General features: G+C 35.4%; 1 long non-coding RNA gene across 1 annotated transcript in view; it reads left to right on the plus strand.

The window, feature by feature from the left end:
* LOC134761262 (uncharacterized) overlaps window positions 1-15,346 on the plus strand; it is a 59,549-nt gene that overhangs the window by 23,768 nt on the left and 20,435 nt on the right. The gene's annotated exons all lie outside the window — the stretch shown is intronic.

Genomic DNA, 15,346 nt, shown 5'->3' on the forward strand with positions numbered 1-15,346 from the left:
TAGGGCTTTTCCACTTGCTGTTCTCTCTGCCTTGGGACCTGTACGCAATTTTCCACATGGTTCACTCCCACAATTCATTTTTTCTTTACATTTATTGAGTATGTGCACCAGGTACTCTTCTAAACACTTTAAATGAATTATGTTATGAAAGCAAGTTATCTGTTTGGTGACATGGGTTAGGAGGAGTGGCATGGTTTAAGAACACGAGTGCAAAATAAAAATTTCATTTAATGCTATCACAATATCAAAGCAACTAATGAACAGAGAATAAATTTATTTAGAGAATAAATTTAGATGTGTTATTTTGTTAGCTTCCCATTTCCTCATACACACACATTGCTCAAACAGTGTTGTTTGGAATAATGTGTATTGACTCTTATAGTAGATTGAAAAAGGCACAACAAGGTCAGACATTTTCAAAGAGAAAGGCAGTTCTGGGGAAGAGAAGTCAATTATATAAACCATTGGTGATTATTATTTCGAGGTAAATAAATGTCAGTCCCATGATATACCTCTGGGAAAAGTATGCTGCAATATGAAATAATACATTTGCTGGCTGTGATATCATGAGCTCAGATAAAACAAATGCCTACGTATAGCCCCTAATGTACAACACAGTGGGCCATAAAACAGTCAAATAAGAGATTTTACTTTGAAAACAAAGTCACCATTAATTTGGAAGGCCATATGTGTATCCAGGATGGGATCTTGAACTCTAATAAAACTTCTGTTTTTCAACATTGCTGTCCATTCAATGTTCCCAACTTCTATCGCCATATCCAGGAATCTTGGGGAAAGTAGAGTCCTTAGGGGATTCTTGGAATTAAAAACTCACCTTAAAGCCAGTTCCCTCTGTTTTGTGGATCTTACTTTTAGCGGATTGCAATCCAGGGAAATAAATCATTATGAGAATTTTAATTGCATATACTGGGGTGATACGAATTTATTCCCATCTAGATAGGGTTCTGGAGATTTTTTCTTAATGAGCTATGTACAAGCTTTTTAACCAGACAAATGGGGGTTTGAATCCTGTCTAGGCAGTGTTATTATCAGAAAGTTGTCACATTTCTTATTAAGGTTTGCTTCACTCCTCTCTAAAATGAAAATTATAGCTATTTCGTAGAGATAGTATAACAATTAAATTAGACAATTATGTGAACAATTTATCATAGGTCATGGCAGAGTAGATATTCAATATATTAGTTTTCTTCTCCTTTCCTCCTCTTGTAGAACATAAAGTGGATATTTACCACTCGATAATCATACGGAACATACCATCCTATTACATATTTCTATATACATTTTCTGCATGGTGATTTTGTCAAAATATTTAATATGAGGGCTTCAAGTACTTTATTGATCCTTTATGAACAAAGTAAAGAGGAAACTCCAGCACTTTCTGTTTATAGCTGACAAAGATATTTTCCTTGACCAAACCCTTGTCAAGCTCCCCTGAACTCATTTTTTAAATTGTCTCCATTCTAGGTTATGTCACCAAAAGCCCAATTTTAGCAAGAATCCCACTAAGTCAGTTTAGTCAGACTCCCTGCCCTCAAGATCTGATCACCCTCATATTCACAGAAGTTCTTCATCCCCATCCATCCCCCAGGTAATGTGTGAAGAACAATTGGCCTGCCTTCAGCCAAAATCCTGTTAGGTTCATTGAGCCAGTATCCCTTCTTAACTTGCTATTTCCTCTTAGTAATTTTCTATGCACACACCTTCCCATCGGGCTCTGCTCCTTGGCTATTAATTCCCACTTTCCCTGGTAGTATTTGGAGTTGAGCCCAATTTCTCTCCCCTGCTGCAATACCCCATTGCAGTAGTCCCTATACGTGTTGCAGTTGTCTTGAATAAAGTCTGCCCTTAGTGTTTTAAAGAATGTCATGAGTAATTTTCAAAAATTAACATATACTTGACTGATTCCATCTAGTCCCATACCTTTAAATCCCATGTCTGTGTTGAGGGCTCCTATTTTTATTCCCAGGCCTGCTCTTACTCTTCAGCTCCAAACTTAGCTATTCATTTAACACCTAATTGAGATGTTGAACAGTATCTCAGATGAAACCTCGCCAAAAGAACGATTGATTGATCCCTACACCTGCCGTTCCTCTGCAATTCCATCTGTCTCTGTAATTGATACAATTTCCAAACAGGTGCTCAGCCTAAAATCTGAGGAGAATGCTCCGATGGCCTCCTTGGGTTCACTGCTTTCTGATGGTATCTTCAGTAATCTAACTAAAAGGTTATATCCACAAACAACCATTTCTTCCTATTTTATATGCTAAAATTCTAAACTCAGCTGCTAGTCTTTCTTACGCTAGGATAACAGACTTCTAATAGATTTCCCTTCCTTGGCTCTTTTGCACCCTTGGAATATATTCTCTACCTAGAGAGAGAAGCAAAGATGCTCCTTCATCACCTTTACACAAGCTCCTCCTTTTTAATAGGTCTCATCTTTGGGCCCTGCTCTTGGCCCGCTGAGGCTAGTTTTAGTAAAAAAAAAAAAAAAAAAAAAAAAAAAAAAAATTTGCCAAGTCAGTTTAGCAAGAATCACACCCTTTCTTGATATGTGATCGTCCTTGATCAAGTCTCTCATCTACCACCTTTGATGTCTGAGGTCTTGGCCTGCCTTTAGCAAGAGTCCTGCTGCACCAGTTTGGCAAGAATCTTCCTATCCTTCATGTCTCTTAGCAATTTTCCATCCACTGATTCCCTCACTCAGCTTGTTACCTAGAAACCCTCATTTGTCTTCGCTGTATTGAAAACTGAGCTCGGTTCTGTACTGAAGTTTCTTTTCCCTACCGCAGTAGTTATCATATAAAATCTGTCTTTATCACCATTAACTGATGTCCAGTTTTGTTTCTCTTTGAAAAGGTAACTTTGTCAAATATCACTCACCTCTTTGTTAAAGTTTTTTAATTGTTTCTCAAATGAAATAGAATGAAATAAAATAGAATGAAATCTCAGACTCTTCACCACAGTCTTCAAGATGCTGCATTATACAAACCTCTCTGATCCTTCTCCCACCATATTCCTCCTTTTCCTCATAGATTTTCATATGGCTGCCCCTTTCTTATCAGTGAGGACTTTGCTAGATGTCATTTTTCTCAGAAAAACCCTTCAAGTTCTCGAACTAAATTAGTACCCCTTCACTCTTATCACTACATTATTCTATTTATTTTCTTTGTTGCCTTTCTCAGTGTGTAAGGTATTCTTCTTATTAATTCCAGTGATTATTGTCTGAGTCCTTCCAGTGAAACAGTGCCAGACTTAGTGGATGCTAAATACATGTTTTTCACTGTCTGCCTTCCTGTTTGTTCTGTACAGCCAGGAGATGGGAATGATACAGGCAAAATAACAAAACAAAAAAGAAAACACACTTAAACCCTAGAAAAAAAACAACATGCTTTGCTTTCCAATAATGAAAACAATTTTTCAAAGGTTCCCATCAGGATATGTCCTGTTAGAAGTGTAAAAGAAATAATGTATACAATAGGATGTAAACGTTTTTAATTCAAGGACACATCTTGGTTCAAAAGGTTGACTAACCTCTTAAAATCCTTAATGTTCTAGATAAAAAGTCACTTTGGGGGGCAATTAGAAGATATACTCATTAAACCAATTGTACAAAGGCCGTACAGCATGAGTATAAGAGGTTAGGCTGTACCATTAAGAAGTAACCTGGAAAACCAGTCATTTGAACGACTTTGCCTTTGAGGTTACCTCGCAGCAAGCACACACCAGACAACTGCATTGGGTTTCAAGTCCAAAGTTAAAGAGCACGATGGAATGCTGCTCTCTCCTCTTATTTAACTATTTTAATCTACATTTCAAGATAATAGTTGGGTGACAAAGAAGTATATCTAAGAACCTTACAAAATGCTAAGGTTATTCAAGTTGTGTATAGTATTTGAAACAGGTAAATAGCTTGATAAGAACGGTAGGGTCTCCTCCTCCTCTCCCATCAATCATATCTAAATCTGAACAAAAACATTGATATTTAGGGTTAAAGCTGAGCCTTTGTATCATAAAATTGATGTCTCTTTTTATATGATTGCCTATTGTATATCTAGAGAACAAAATAAGGTTTAAGAAACTTTGAGGGACTTAGGCATGACAGAGACCTACAATGGAGACAGAAAATGATTTACCTTTTTATCTTGTGAGGAAAATCTATAGCAGAGTACAGATCCAAAACCTTATACAAAGCAATCATGGATATATATCAGACAAAGGCAGAAGAAAAATGTTCATTTCTCCATGTCTTTCTAACCTCTGCCACCAGTTTCAGAATTAAATTGCTCTTTTTTTTTTTTTTTTAGTTAGTAATTTGTCTCTTTGATTTCTCAGTTATTGAAAAAACAACAAAATATCATGTCTGCTGAAACTCAGACGAAACTTCCTTTTCTTAAAGAAAAGAGACACCTCCATGGGACAGGTCCTGGAGGCAGAGCTCAGAAATAACACATTTAATAATTCTCTGGGGCTAGATGACCCAATCAATAGTACCGATGGTTTTTCCACATATAAGCCTGATTTTTTCACCCAACACCTAGAGGCTTAATAAAGCTATGGTGGAAAGCCTGTTTTGAACAAGGCTTCAATTGACCAAAGTTAAAAGTAAAAGGAAGAAATCGTGATTCTGCCCTTTTGAAGCTATTTTTTGTCACAATCAAGTGTAAGGTTTAAATTGATATGGTCTCTTAACAATTATATCTAGTCAATATTTATGGCCTTTAAGAAGAAGACAATTTTGTTTTATAGAAGGAGATAGCAACATGAGTTATATCTCTGTCTACACTCCTATATCCTGAGAAAGGTATGAATCTGTACATTCCTTCTGACCAATGAATAAGCCAATGCAGAGTAGCTCTGAGGGACCGATTCATGTCAACGTCAATGCAAATGGAAGCTCCTGGTGTGCACTCCTCTTCTGCTTGCCAGTGGTGGGTGGACCTGGCTATATGTCTTAATACCCCTGACAGTTACTAATGGAATGAGTGAGGGTTTGGGACTCCCACCATGTGGGAGCTTAAACATTTGTTTTTTTGTTTTTTTGTGCTTCTTTCAAACTTTACAATGTTATCAAGATCTGTCAGCAAAGGAGTTGACCATTCCCAACAAGAGATTGCAGATTTTAAGGATTAATTCCTTTAATTTTGGAAAAACCTCTGCCAGTAATTTATTTGAATCTTGTCTCTATGTTGTCTATTTTTCTTTTAAAATTCTGATTACTTTTAGGTTGCAACTTTTTAGCTATTCTGCATGTATCTTATTCTTTTCATTGTTCATAATTTCTGTACTATATACTATATAGTTTTTCACACTGAAAAACTGGTTTACCAATTTTCTTATAGTTGGGATTATCCTGTGGTTTAACCCTTCAGGAAAGTGATTCATTAAAAAAATTTTTTTCTTCTTTGCTAGAATTTAATTTAATTTTTGTTTTTGTTTTGTAATACTGCCTGATTATTTTTATGTTCTTCTGTTACTAGTACAGTTTTCAGAGCCACTTTTTCTTTCTTTACACATAGACATTTTTATACCATGTGTTTTTAAATCAAAACTAAGAGATAAATTATAAACTAAAAATAATTTCAGTACCTTTCACGGAAGATTAGAATTGGGAAATAACCCTAATAATCATATTTGATGACTGAATATATGAAAACTTTCAACTTCTATATGAATCAGGGAAATAAAAATTAAAACTACAATAAGACACAATCTTAAACCCAACACATTGACAAAAACTGAATGTTTGATAATATCAGATAACAAAAATGTGATACAATGAGAACTGTGATATCAGTTCTGGTAAAAGTGAAATTATTAAAAAAAATTTTTTTAATTATGTAGTATCTTCTGCAATGTTTCACATGCTAATATACAGGCCATCAATTTCACTTTGTAGAAGGTATGTACTATACAGCGATTCTAGCTCAGGCCCACCAGAAGACAAACACAAGAGTGACTGAGGCAGCACATTTATAATAGCAAACAAACAAACAAACAAACACCCAAATGCTCAAGAAGAGAATGGATACACTGTAATATATTCAAAAATTAGAAATTACACAATATTTAGAATGAAAGAACTGTAGCTGCACACATCAACATATACATCTATTAGAAAAATAGTTAAAAAAGCAAGTCACAGAAAACCAAGCAGAATAAAACATATATCAATTGGGGATACAATATACCTGGTAACAATATAAAGAACATTAAGAAAAGGCCAGGCCCGGTAGCTCACATCTGTAATCCTAGAACTTTGGGAGGCTGAGGCAACAGAATCACTTGAGCCCAGGATTTCAAGACCAGCCTGGGAAACATGGCAAAACTTCATCTGTACAAAAAATACAGAAATTAGGCAGGTGTGGTGGTGCATTCCTGTAGCCCCAGCTACTTGGGAGGTGGAATTGGGAGGATCACTTGATCCCAGGATGTTGAAGCTGCAGTGAGTCATGATGGCACTGCTGCTCCAGCCTGGGCAACAGAGCCAGAGCCTTTCTCAAAAACAAACAAACAAAAAACAAACCAAAAAAATCAAGGGAATGGTTAAATAAATAAGCTTAAATTGGTGTTCACTTTTATCTTTGGAAGACAGCTAAGGGACAGACGAAACTGCAAAAGTTCCTTTGACTTGTGGATCTATAGATGTTCTTGCTAGGCTTCGTATTTGTTACAGTTTTATATGTATTAACTCATTTAAAATTAAATTCTATTTTTCATGCATAATTTTAGAAGAGTAAACACAGAACTGTTAACTCTGCTTAACTCTAGAGGGGGATTATTAGATTATAAAGGGCTTTCATTTTATATGCATTATAGATTATCTTAACCTTTGCTCATTTAATATGTATTTATTTAAGAGCTGACTGACTTTGCCAACAAAGGTCTTACTCATCATGCTGTTATCCAATGATATTCTCATCTCCTCCTCTTACTGTGAACAGCTTCAGTGATATCTTCCTATTCCTATAATTTTAGGGTAAGTGTACTGTGCACTGCCTTTGGATATATAAATCTTCACAATTTTCCCTTCAGATGCATATTCACTGTCTGCTCCTTCCTTTCTTCTTATATTTCCATTATTTGTTAAAGAAATGTGTAATTTACCAATTTCCCTATTTAAATTACCTGTTTCTTTTGTAGAAAACCTAAAATTTCTAATGGTGTTCTTAATTATGTGGTAGTGTAAGGATGAAGGGAAGGATCCGCTGAAAATCAACCGACAAAAGGCTGACTTACTGAAGAAAAGGCAGGCAAATGTATCATTGTTTTGGCTGGGTGCAATGGCCAATATAAATTTGTAGGCATTTTTAAAATATTGTGGTCGGATATTTTGGCCAGGCACTGTGGCTCACACCTGTAATCTCAACACTTTGGGAGACCAAGGCAGGTGGATCACTTCACGTCAGTTGTTTGAAACCAGCCATGGACAACATGGTGAAACCAGGTCTCCACTGAAAATACAAAAATTAGCTGGGTGCAGTTGCAAGCACCTTTAATCCCAGCTATTCAGGAGGCTGAGGCAAGAGAATCACTTGAACCCAGAAGGTGGAGGTTGCAGTGAGTAGAGATCACGTCACTGCCCTCCAGCCTTGGTGACAAAGGGAGACTCCATGTAAAAAAGAAAAAAATTATATAAAATATATATATATATATATATAGTTGTTTTATATGACACAGGAGCCTTCAGAATGATGACCCAAGGATATAGGGGAAACTGTTTTTATGCTTAGTTTCAATTAAGTATGGATAGCTGTGCAGAAATATGATTGGACAAAAAGGGTATCATCAAATACTAGTAGACTGAGTGGGGAAACGCAGCAAGGCCTGTCTGTTTAGATTCTTCTTTCTGTGTAGCATCCCATCCTTCTGGGTATGGGGCAGGATCCTCTCTGGAATGGGCGTCTTATGACCTACAGCCAAACAAGGTCAGCTGAATAATTTCTTTGTGGCAAATTTGTACACTGAAAGGTGAGGGTTGGGGCATGAGTTAATACTTTTAGATTTTATTGCTGGCTTTGGGGAAAAGAGGTTCTGGTTTCTCTGAACTGCCTCGGGGAAGAAGGATTCTAGTTTCTATGGCTAGGCTTAGGTGACAATCAGGGGACAGAGACAGGAGGGAAGGAAGTTAGAGAGAGCTGCTTCTGAGGCTTTCATTTTGGGGTATTGTTTTCTGAGCCCCAACAGTAGCCTAAACTGAAAGATCCTTTTTTCACCGGAGAAGGGCATCCTGAAAGTGCTAGGAGTTCCACACGTCATAAGATAATTTAAGAGTATTGCCAAGTACAACCATTTCTTGGAGACCAAAAAAAAAAAAAAAAAAAAAAAAAAAAATCGCAAAACCATCTGTGCCCTGTTATGTGTATTGTGTATTTAAATACAAAGACCTGTAAATTTCCAGACTTTTCTTAAGTCAGTTCCTCATTAATTTTTTTTAAAAATGTTTTTCAGCTTTATTGACTGAAAATTGACGAATAAAAATTGTATCTATTCAAGGTGTACAACCTGATAACTCAATATATGTACACATTGTGGAATGGTTACCCCAATCCAATTAACACATAAATCACCACAAATAGTTACCATTGTGTGTATGGGGGTGATGAGGACATAAGATATGTCCTGTCTTAGCATATTTCAGGTAAATACTATGGTATTATTAACTATAATCACCATGCTGTACATTACATCCCCAGAACTTATTTATTTTATAATTAAAAGTTTGTACTCTTTGACCAACACTCAAATCTCCCTCTCAGGATGTATTTTGAGATAATCTCAAGGTCTCAAGAGAAAAATTAGACATATTATTGCTTAAGGAGTGTTACAAAATGATGGTAAAAGATAATGTAAGTATTTATCAATGAAAAAGATGCTAGCATTTTTCTGAAAATGTTACCAGAAAGCTGTCATTAAAATGAATGCTCCATAGCTCTCTAAAATTATTCAATTACCATGTGATTTCAGGTACCCAATCCATTTTTTTTCCTTAAGCTACGAATTTTTTTTTTCTTGAATTGCTTTTCCATGGCATCCAATACATAAGCCAGGTTCTCTTTAATTACCAAGTTCTAGTTTTCAAAGGAGAGTGATTAGAGGAAAAGAGGTTGTAGTTGGCTCACACTAGTGTTTTATTATCTTTGTTCCCTGCTGTGATACAAATGATTTGCTTTTTCTTGCTGACAGTGGCATTTTGCTTTGTGCTAAAAAAGAAAAACTCAGAATACCAGCTATAAAAATGTTTGTTATTTCAACAAATTTTAACATCTCTAAAATTCAACATTTGTCATTGTTCCACAGTTCTATGTATGTTCTTTCTCTGCTATGAAATATCCTTAATACTTAGTTCCTAAAATGAAGTAAAAGATGTGTTACCAAGAACTCCATGGTTATGAAGTTTGAAATAAGTTAACTGAAGTAAGGCTTAAACACATACTACAATAATAATCACTTCTCATGGTTGAACTCATTTAGGAATCTTTAGGTCATTGCTTCTTACTCTTCGAAAATTTAACTCTTGCTTTAATGTCACTATCCCCAACACTGCCTGTTATAATTCTAGCTTCTTTCAATATCCAGATTGCTGATCAAAAGCAAACACTCTTGCCTCTCAGTTTCTCTTATTATTCACTTTACCTCAGTTTAAGTAACTCTATGGTCATGATCTGAATCTTGTCATTATAAATAATTGTACCTTTCATAATTTCAATTTCAAATATTCCATTTTTTACCACTCTTCCTTCTCTCTCCAGTCTCTCTCTCTTTGAAACTTAATTTTCACAATATTTTGACCTTATATAACTTGATTTTACCGCCATTCCCTATCTCTTACTGAGGTCTTCACTTCCTTTTTTACACAGCTTAAAAGTCGTGATTCATTATTATGTCTTTTCATGCATCCACCCTGAGCTGTGTCACCACTCTTACTTTGTCCTCGTACTTTAGCAAGACTCCAAACCCAACTAAAATTAAATTATCTTAGCTCTCATTCTCACTTGACTATCAGGGTAAATAATACACTGTTTTAACAGAGATACATGACAAATGCATAGAATTAAACAAGAGAAAGGTTTATTGTTTTTCAACTAAAGATATCAAGATGAATGGTCCAGCTTAGCATCAATGTCTTCCTCTACTCGTTGCAGACATTCAGGGATATAAGTTCTTTTTTCCTTCCCCCCACAGCTAGGGCCTTGTCCTCACCTTCCTGATTGGAGCTGGATCATGTGCATGTTCATGGCTCAATTTACATAATCTAGAAAGAGAGAACATGTAGGTTAACAGTATTATTTTAAACAATTGAAGGAGGAGTTTCCCATATCCTTCTGCTCACATCCCCAGGTACAAACGTGGTCACATTACTATACCTAGGTAAAAATAAACCTTTGAAATACAACTCCTAGATAGATAGACACATGCACAGCTTAACTTGATTATAATGAAAGAAATTTTGATGGAAAGTAATAGATCTTGTAACTGAACAAACCTATAGAAAAAGATAAAATCATGTGAATGTTAACAGATCTTATTTTAAATTTAAGACGACTGACCGCAAGTGGTCTAGTAACGCTGTTTGGCCATTATAATATTTTTTCTTAGGCTTTCCTTTTCTCTACTTATTTTACATTCATCTATAACATTTTTCTTTTCTCTTATATGCTGAGGAAATATTAAATAGAAGCAATCAGAACATCGATTCCATACACCCGCACCACCACATCTTCTCATCTCTCCGTATTAGCTGGTATTGTACTATTTCTTCTTGTTTCTTCCTGTATATGAATTCCCTGTGATTTAAGCGAAACACATCCATGGGTACATTAAACCCCATCTGCTTTCAGCTGCATAAGGATATCTCCCTAGGTATTTTCTCTTTCTTTCTGCATCATCAATTTTTCCCTTTTATTGTATCATCCATATCACCATAAAAATAGATTTTTACCACCTTTAGAATAAAGCAACGTGTCTTGATTTCATATACGACAAACAGGGAAGCTAGGTGCACTATTGCTGCTCCTCATTACAGTAAATCTTCTTGGAATAGTGGTCTATTCAAATCGTCTTTAGTTCCTTCTTTCTCTCTTTCTCACTCTCTCCTTGTCTCTCTTTTCTTTGCCTCCAACATTCCACAAATGTTGCTATTCTCAGATTTATAAATGACCTCCATGTTGCTGATTCTAATGCCCAAATTTCAGTGCTCCTTTTACAGGACCTTTCAGCAACGTTTACCACAAACACTCTTTCTTCCTAGGAACACTGCAGTGGGCATACATGATATCACGATCTTTGTGTTTCTCATATACTTCACTAGCTAGCTTTTCTCACTCTCATTGCTATGTCTTTCTTACCTTCCTGCTGCTAAAGTCTAGAAGTGCCCTTATACTTTTTGGCTTTTTGATCCAGACTCCCTCTTGTAGTAATGTCATCCAATTTCATGACTTCACATATTATTTATATGCTAAAGAATACAGACTTGAGTATCCAGCGATGCGATCAATATTTCTACTTGGATGTCTAATAGGAATCTGAAATACAGCATGTCTGAAACTATCCTTTTCACCTTCACCCTGAGACCACGTCCTCCCATATCGATTAATGACAACTGCATCCTTCTAGTTGTTGAGGTTGACAACAGGGCTATCCTTGAATACACTATATCATACCTCACAATCATTCTGCCAGCAAATACCATAGGGTTTAATGTCACACTGTATGCAGATTCTAACCATTTCTTAACATATTTCATCAACACCATCACTCTGATCTAAGCTACCGCCATTGCTCATTTTTATTATTACAAATGCTTCCTAACTGCTCTCCCTGCTTCTGCACTTGCCACTACAATCTTTCTTAACTAGACAGGCAAAGTGCTCCTGTTAAAACTAAAGGTAAATCATAATACTTCCCTACTCACAATGTTCAAGTGGCTTTTAATCACAAAGGAAAATCTTGTATGTTTGCAATGACCTCCCCCACCATCACAACTCTGTTTCCATTCCTGTCATACAGTGATTCAGAACATAGGCTCAGGAGCCTGACTTCTTAGTTTGTGTGGGCTCAGGAAATGATATCCCAAAATATGCTGCTTTTGACTTCAAAAGAACCTGGGAGGCAGCAAATGCAGAGAGGAACTTTCTCTGAATTTCTTTTACCTGACTAGGAAATGTTCCTATGTTCCTCCAGAAGGAATGCAATTGTCTTGAGCCTCTTCCTTATAATCTCATCAAACTGGAAAGATGAACTCACAAGAAAGAAGGCTAGAGTTGATACTCATACAGAACCCAGAAAAATGTTTTCCCAGGCTATGGTCTGGGTGATTTGGATGTATTGATCACCTCTAAAAATCATTTACCCCTTCTCTAAAATTGCTTACACTCTTCACTTCCCTCTCTCTTATGTAGAGGATATTTAAGCTTCAACCTTCTGGCTCTTCTTTGAATCTTGTATTTTGTAGGACTATGATGTGCTTGTAAGTAATAAATCTGTATGCCTTTTCTCCTATTAATCTATCTATTATCAGTTTATTTCAGCAGATTCAGTTATTATACTTTCAGAGGCAGAGAAGTCCTTTTCACCCCTGCAAGTACAAATGACGGTTCCATCACTTACCAGGTGTTATTTAATCTCTCTGCTCCTCAACGGGGATAACAAAATGATCACTGAGATTTTTAAGAGTGAGTTAATAAATACAAAGCATCTAGAATATCCCTTGTATTATTGGAAGTGTTCAATAAACTTCAGTTACTACTGCTTATCTTCTCCTACTCAGGCTCCACCCACCATGGTCTCCTTACTGTCCCTTAAATATGTCAATTACCTTTTCCTGTAAAAGCCCTTAAAACTTTAAAGCCCTTAACAATTTAAAGCTTAACTTCCAACCTAACAGTAATACTCCTCATTCTTATCTCGTAGATGAGCTTGCACTGTATGCGTGTATTTACTATTTTATCCCTAGGAGACATGGATAGTCAATAAATATTTGTTGAACAAGTGAATAAACAAGATATAATTTATCACATGTTCACACTCTCTCAACCACTGTACTCAATTTAAATATATTTATTATATTTTGTCCTTCTGATAATTCTATGAGGCTGGCATGTGTTTTACAAGTGCAAAACTACAACTTCAAAGAAATTTTGTAACTTGCCAAGACCACAAAACTAGAAAGTGGTAGGAATTGGACTTAAACCATTGTCTTTATAATTGTATATGCAATATATATTTTTTTATATAACATTTTAACTTAATTTTTATTATTTTACATTACAAAAAGTAAGATGGTGTATCCTTTATTCTGAGACATTAATATTTATCAAAGAAGATATTTAAAAATGAAAACACATACTTCAGTGTTGTGCTATCTTTAAAAATGTATACAAACCTTTTGTATATACCCCAAAATTGTTGAATCATATTCCTCAAAAATTGATTGGTTTTAATCAATTACTTTGATGAAAAAGTACACATCATCATTAGAAATATGTTGATATGGTATATGATAACTACATTTTGTGTGGTCAAGAAGTATATAAAAGGTTTTAAAATTCTGAGGGCACATAAAATTCTGCTGATGTTCCTCACAATTTACCTGTTTGAAAAATAATTATGTCCTCAACTGCAAGTACAAATAATGCAGTGCAGGACACAATCATTTTAGATCTAATTTCTAACTTCAATGCATCAAATTACTAAATAGGAATGCTTAATTTCAAAGTTAAAATAAAAACAAATTTTTTAAACCCAGAACCAAGGAAATAAGTTACCTGTTCAGTCACTATTCAAAGAGTAACGATTCTCTAGAATTTGAAAATAAAGACAATAGGCATTTGATCAGAGAGAGATTTGATTGTATCTAGTGTTCTTAGAAGGAAGAGATTAGGTATAATAAAAAATACAACTGAATTACTGTGAGACTAATAAGAGATTTAAGAAAGAAGGGTAAATATTTCTAGTAGTTGACCTTTACTATGACTGAACTAAATAAATTGATTCTCAGGAATATGGCAGAAATTGAGAAGAAATGCAATTTTCTCATTAAGGAGATAATTACCCGAATAGGAATGCAATTACCCAATGATGAACAGTTGGAAAAGATAGATTCAATTTTACTAGTGAGAATTGAAAAACTGTCAGAGAAAGTTCCAGAGGGAACAGAAGAAGCACTCACAGTGGTCACAGATCTGCACTATTGTTAATGACAACTAAGAAAATTTTACCTTTAAAAAGATACCTGCTGAGCCACACAATGGAAAGAGATCTGGGAGGAATTGAAGCTTCACATATTCAGGGCATTTCAGTACTAGCTGATTGGATAGTTAAAGTGAGAAGTAAGAAAAATGATCAGCTGCCTCCTCCTAAAATATTTCATATTTCCATATTGCAAGACATTTTTGCTCTTTAAGAACTAATCTCCCCTTCCTTTTTCTTCCTATAAACATTCTCAGAATTTCTAATATCTCAGCAATTATTTCAGATTTTTGTTTTCTTGATTGAGGTTCATTTTATATTTAACAAAGCTTAATAAAATAGGATTTGTAGGGATGGCTTATAATTTTGGATAGATTCCTTTTTTAAATTCATGAAGTTTGATCTATTTGCATGCTTGTTAGCATACTAATTGACTCAGCATACTGAATTCTCCAGGTAGAGTGTATCTACCAAAATACAAACAAATCTTGAATGGGAAAATGTAATGTTATATTACAGTAAATATTCATTCACTGCTGCCTCATGAAAAATGGTCTTTTCTTGACCTAACTCTATTCAGGCTCCTCTGAGTTCTCTACTTTACTAAGCCCTGAACTTGGCTCTGTTTTGGCCCACTTATTCCAGTTTTATTAAGAATCATAACAGTCTGTTTAGGGAAAATTCTGCAGCTTTGGTCTGACCACCCTCACCTAGCTCCAGTAAAAATCCTGTTAGATCAGTTTAGCAAAGAATTACCCTAATTACTAATTTTCCATCAACTGATCGATCCCCCTACTCTGCTCCTTGGCTATAAGTCTCCACTCTTCCTCATTGGATTCAAAGTTGAGCCAAATCTCTCTTCCCTACTACCAAACACCATTGTAGTAGTCCCTGATGAATAAAGTCAGCCTTACAGTTTTAACAAATGTCATGGATAATTTTTTCTTTCCTTTTCTCTTCCTTTTCTTTCTTTCTTTTTTTTTTTTTTTTTTTTTTTTGTTGTTGTTGTTGTTGTTGAGACGGAGTTTTGCTCTTCTTGCCCAGGCTGGAGTACAAGGGTGCAATCTCAGCTCACTGCAACTCTGCCTCCCGGGTTCAAGTGATTCTCCTGCCTCAGACTCCCAAGTAGCTGGGATTA

The sequence above is a fragment of the Pongo abelii genome, chromosome 3 (genome assembly GCF_028885655.2).
Source record: "Pongo abelii isolate AG06213 chromosome 3, NHGRI_mPonAbe1-v2.0_pri, whole genome shotgun sequence".
NCBI lineage: Eukaryota > Metazoa > Chordata > Mammalia > Primates > Hominidae > Pongo > Pongo abelii.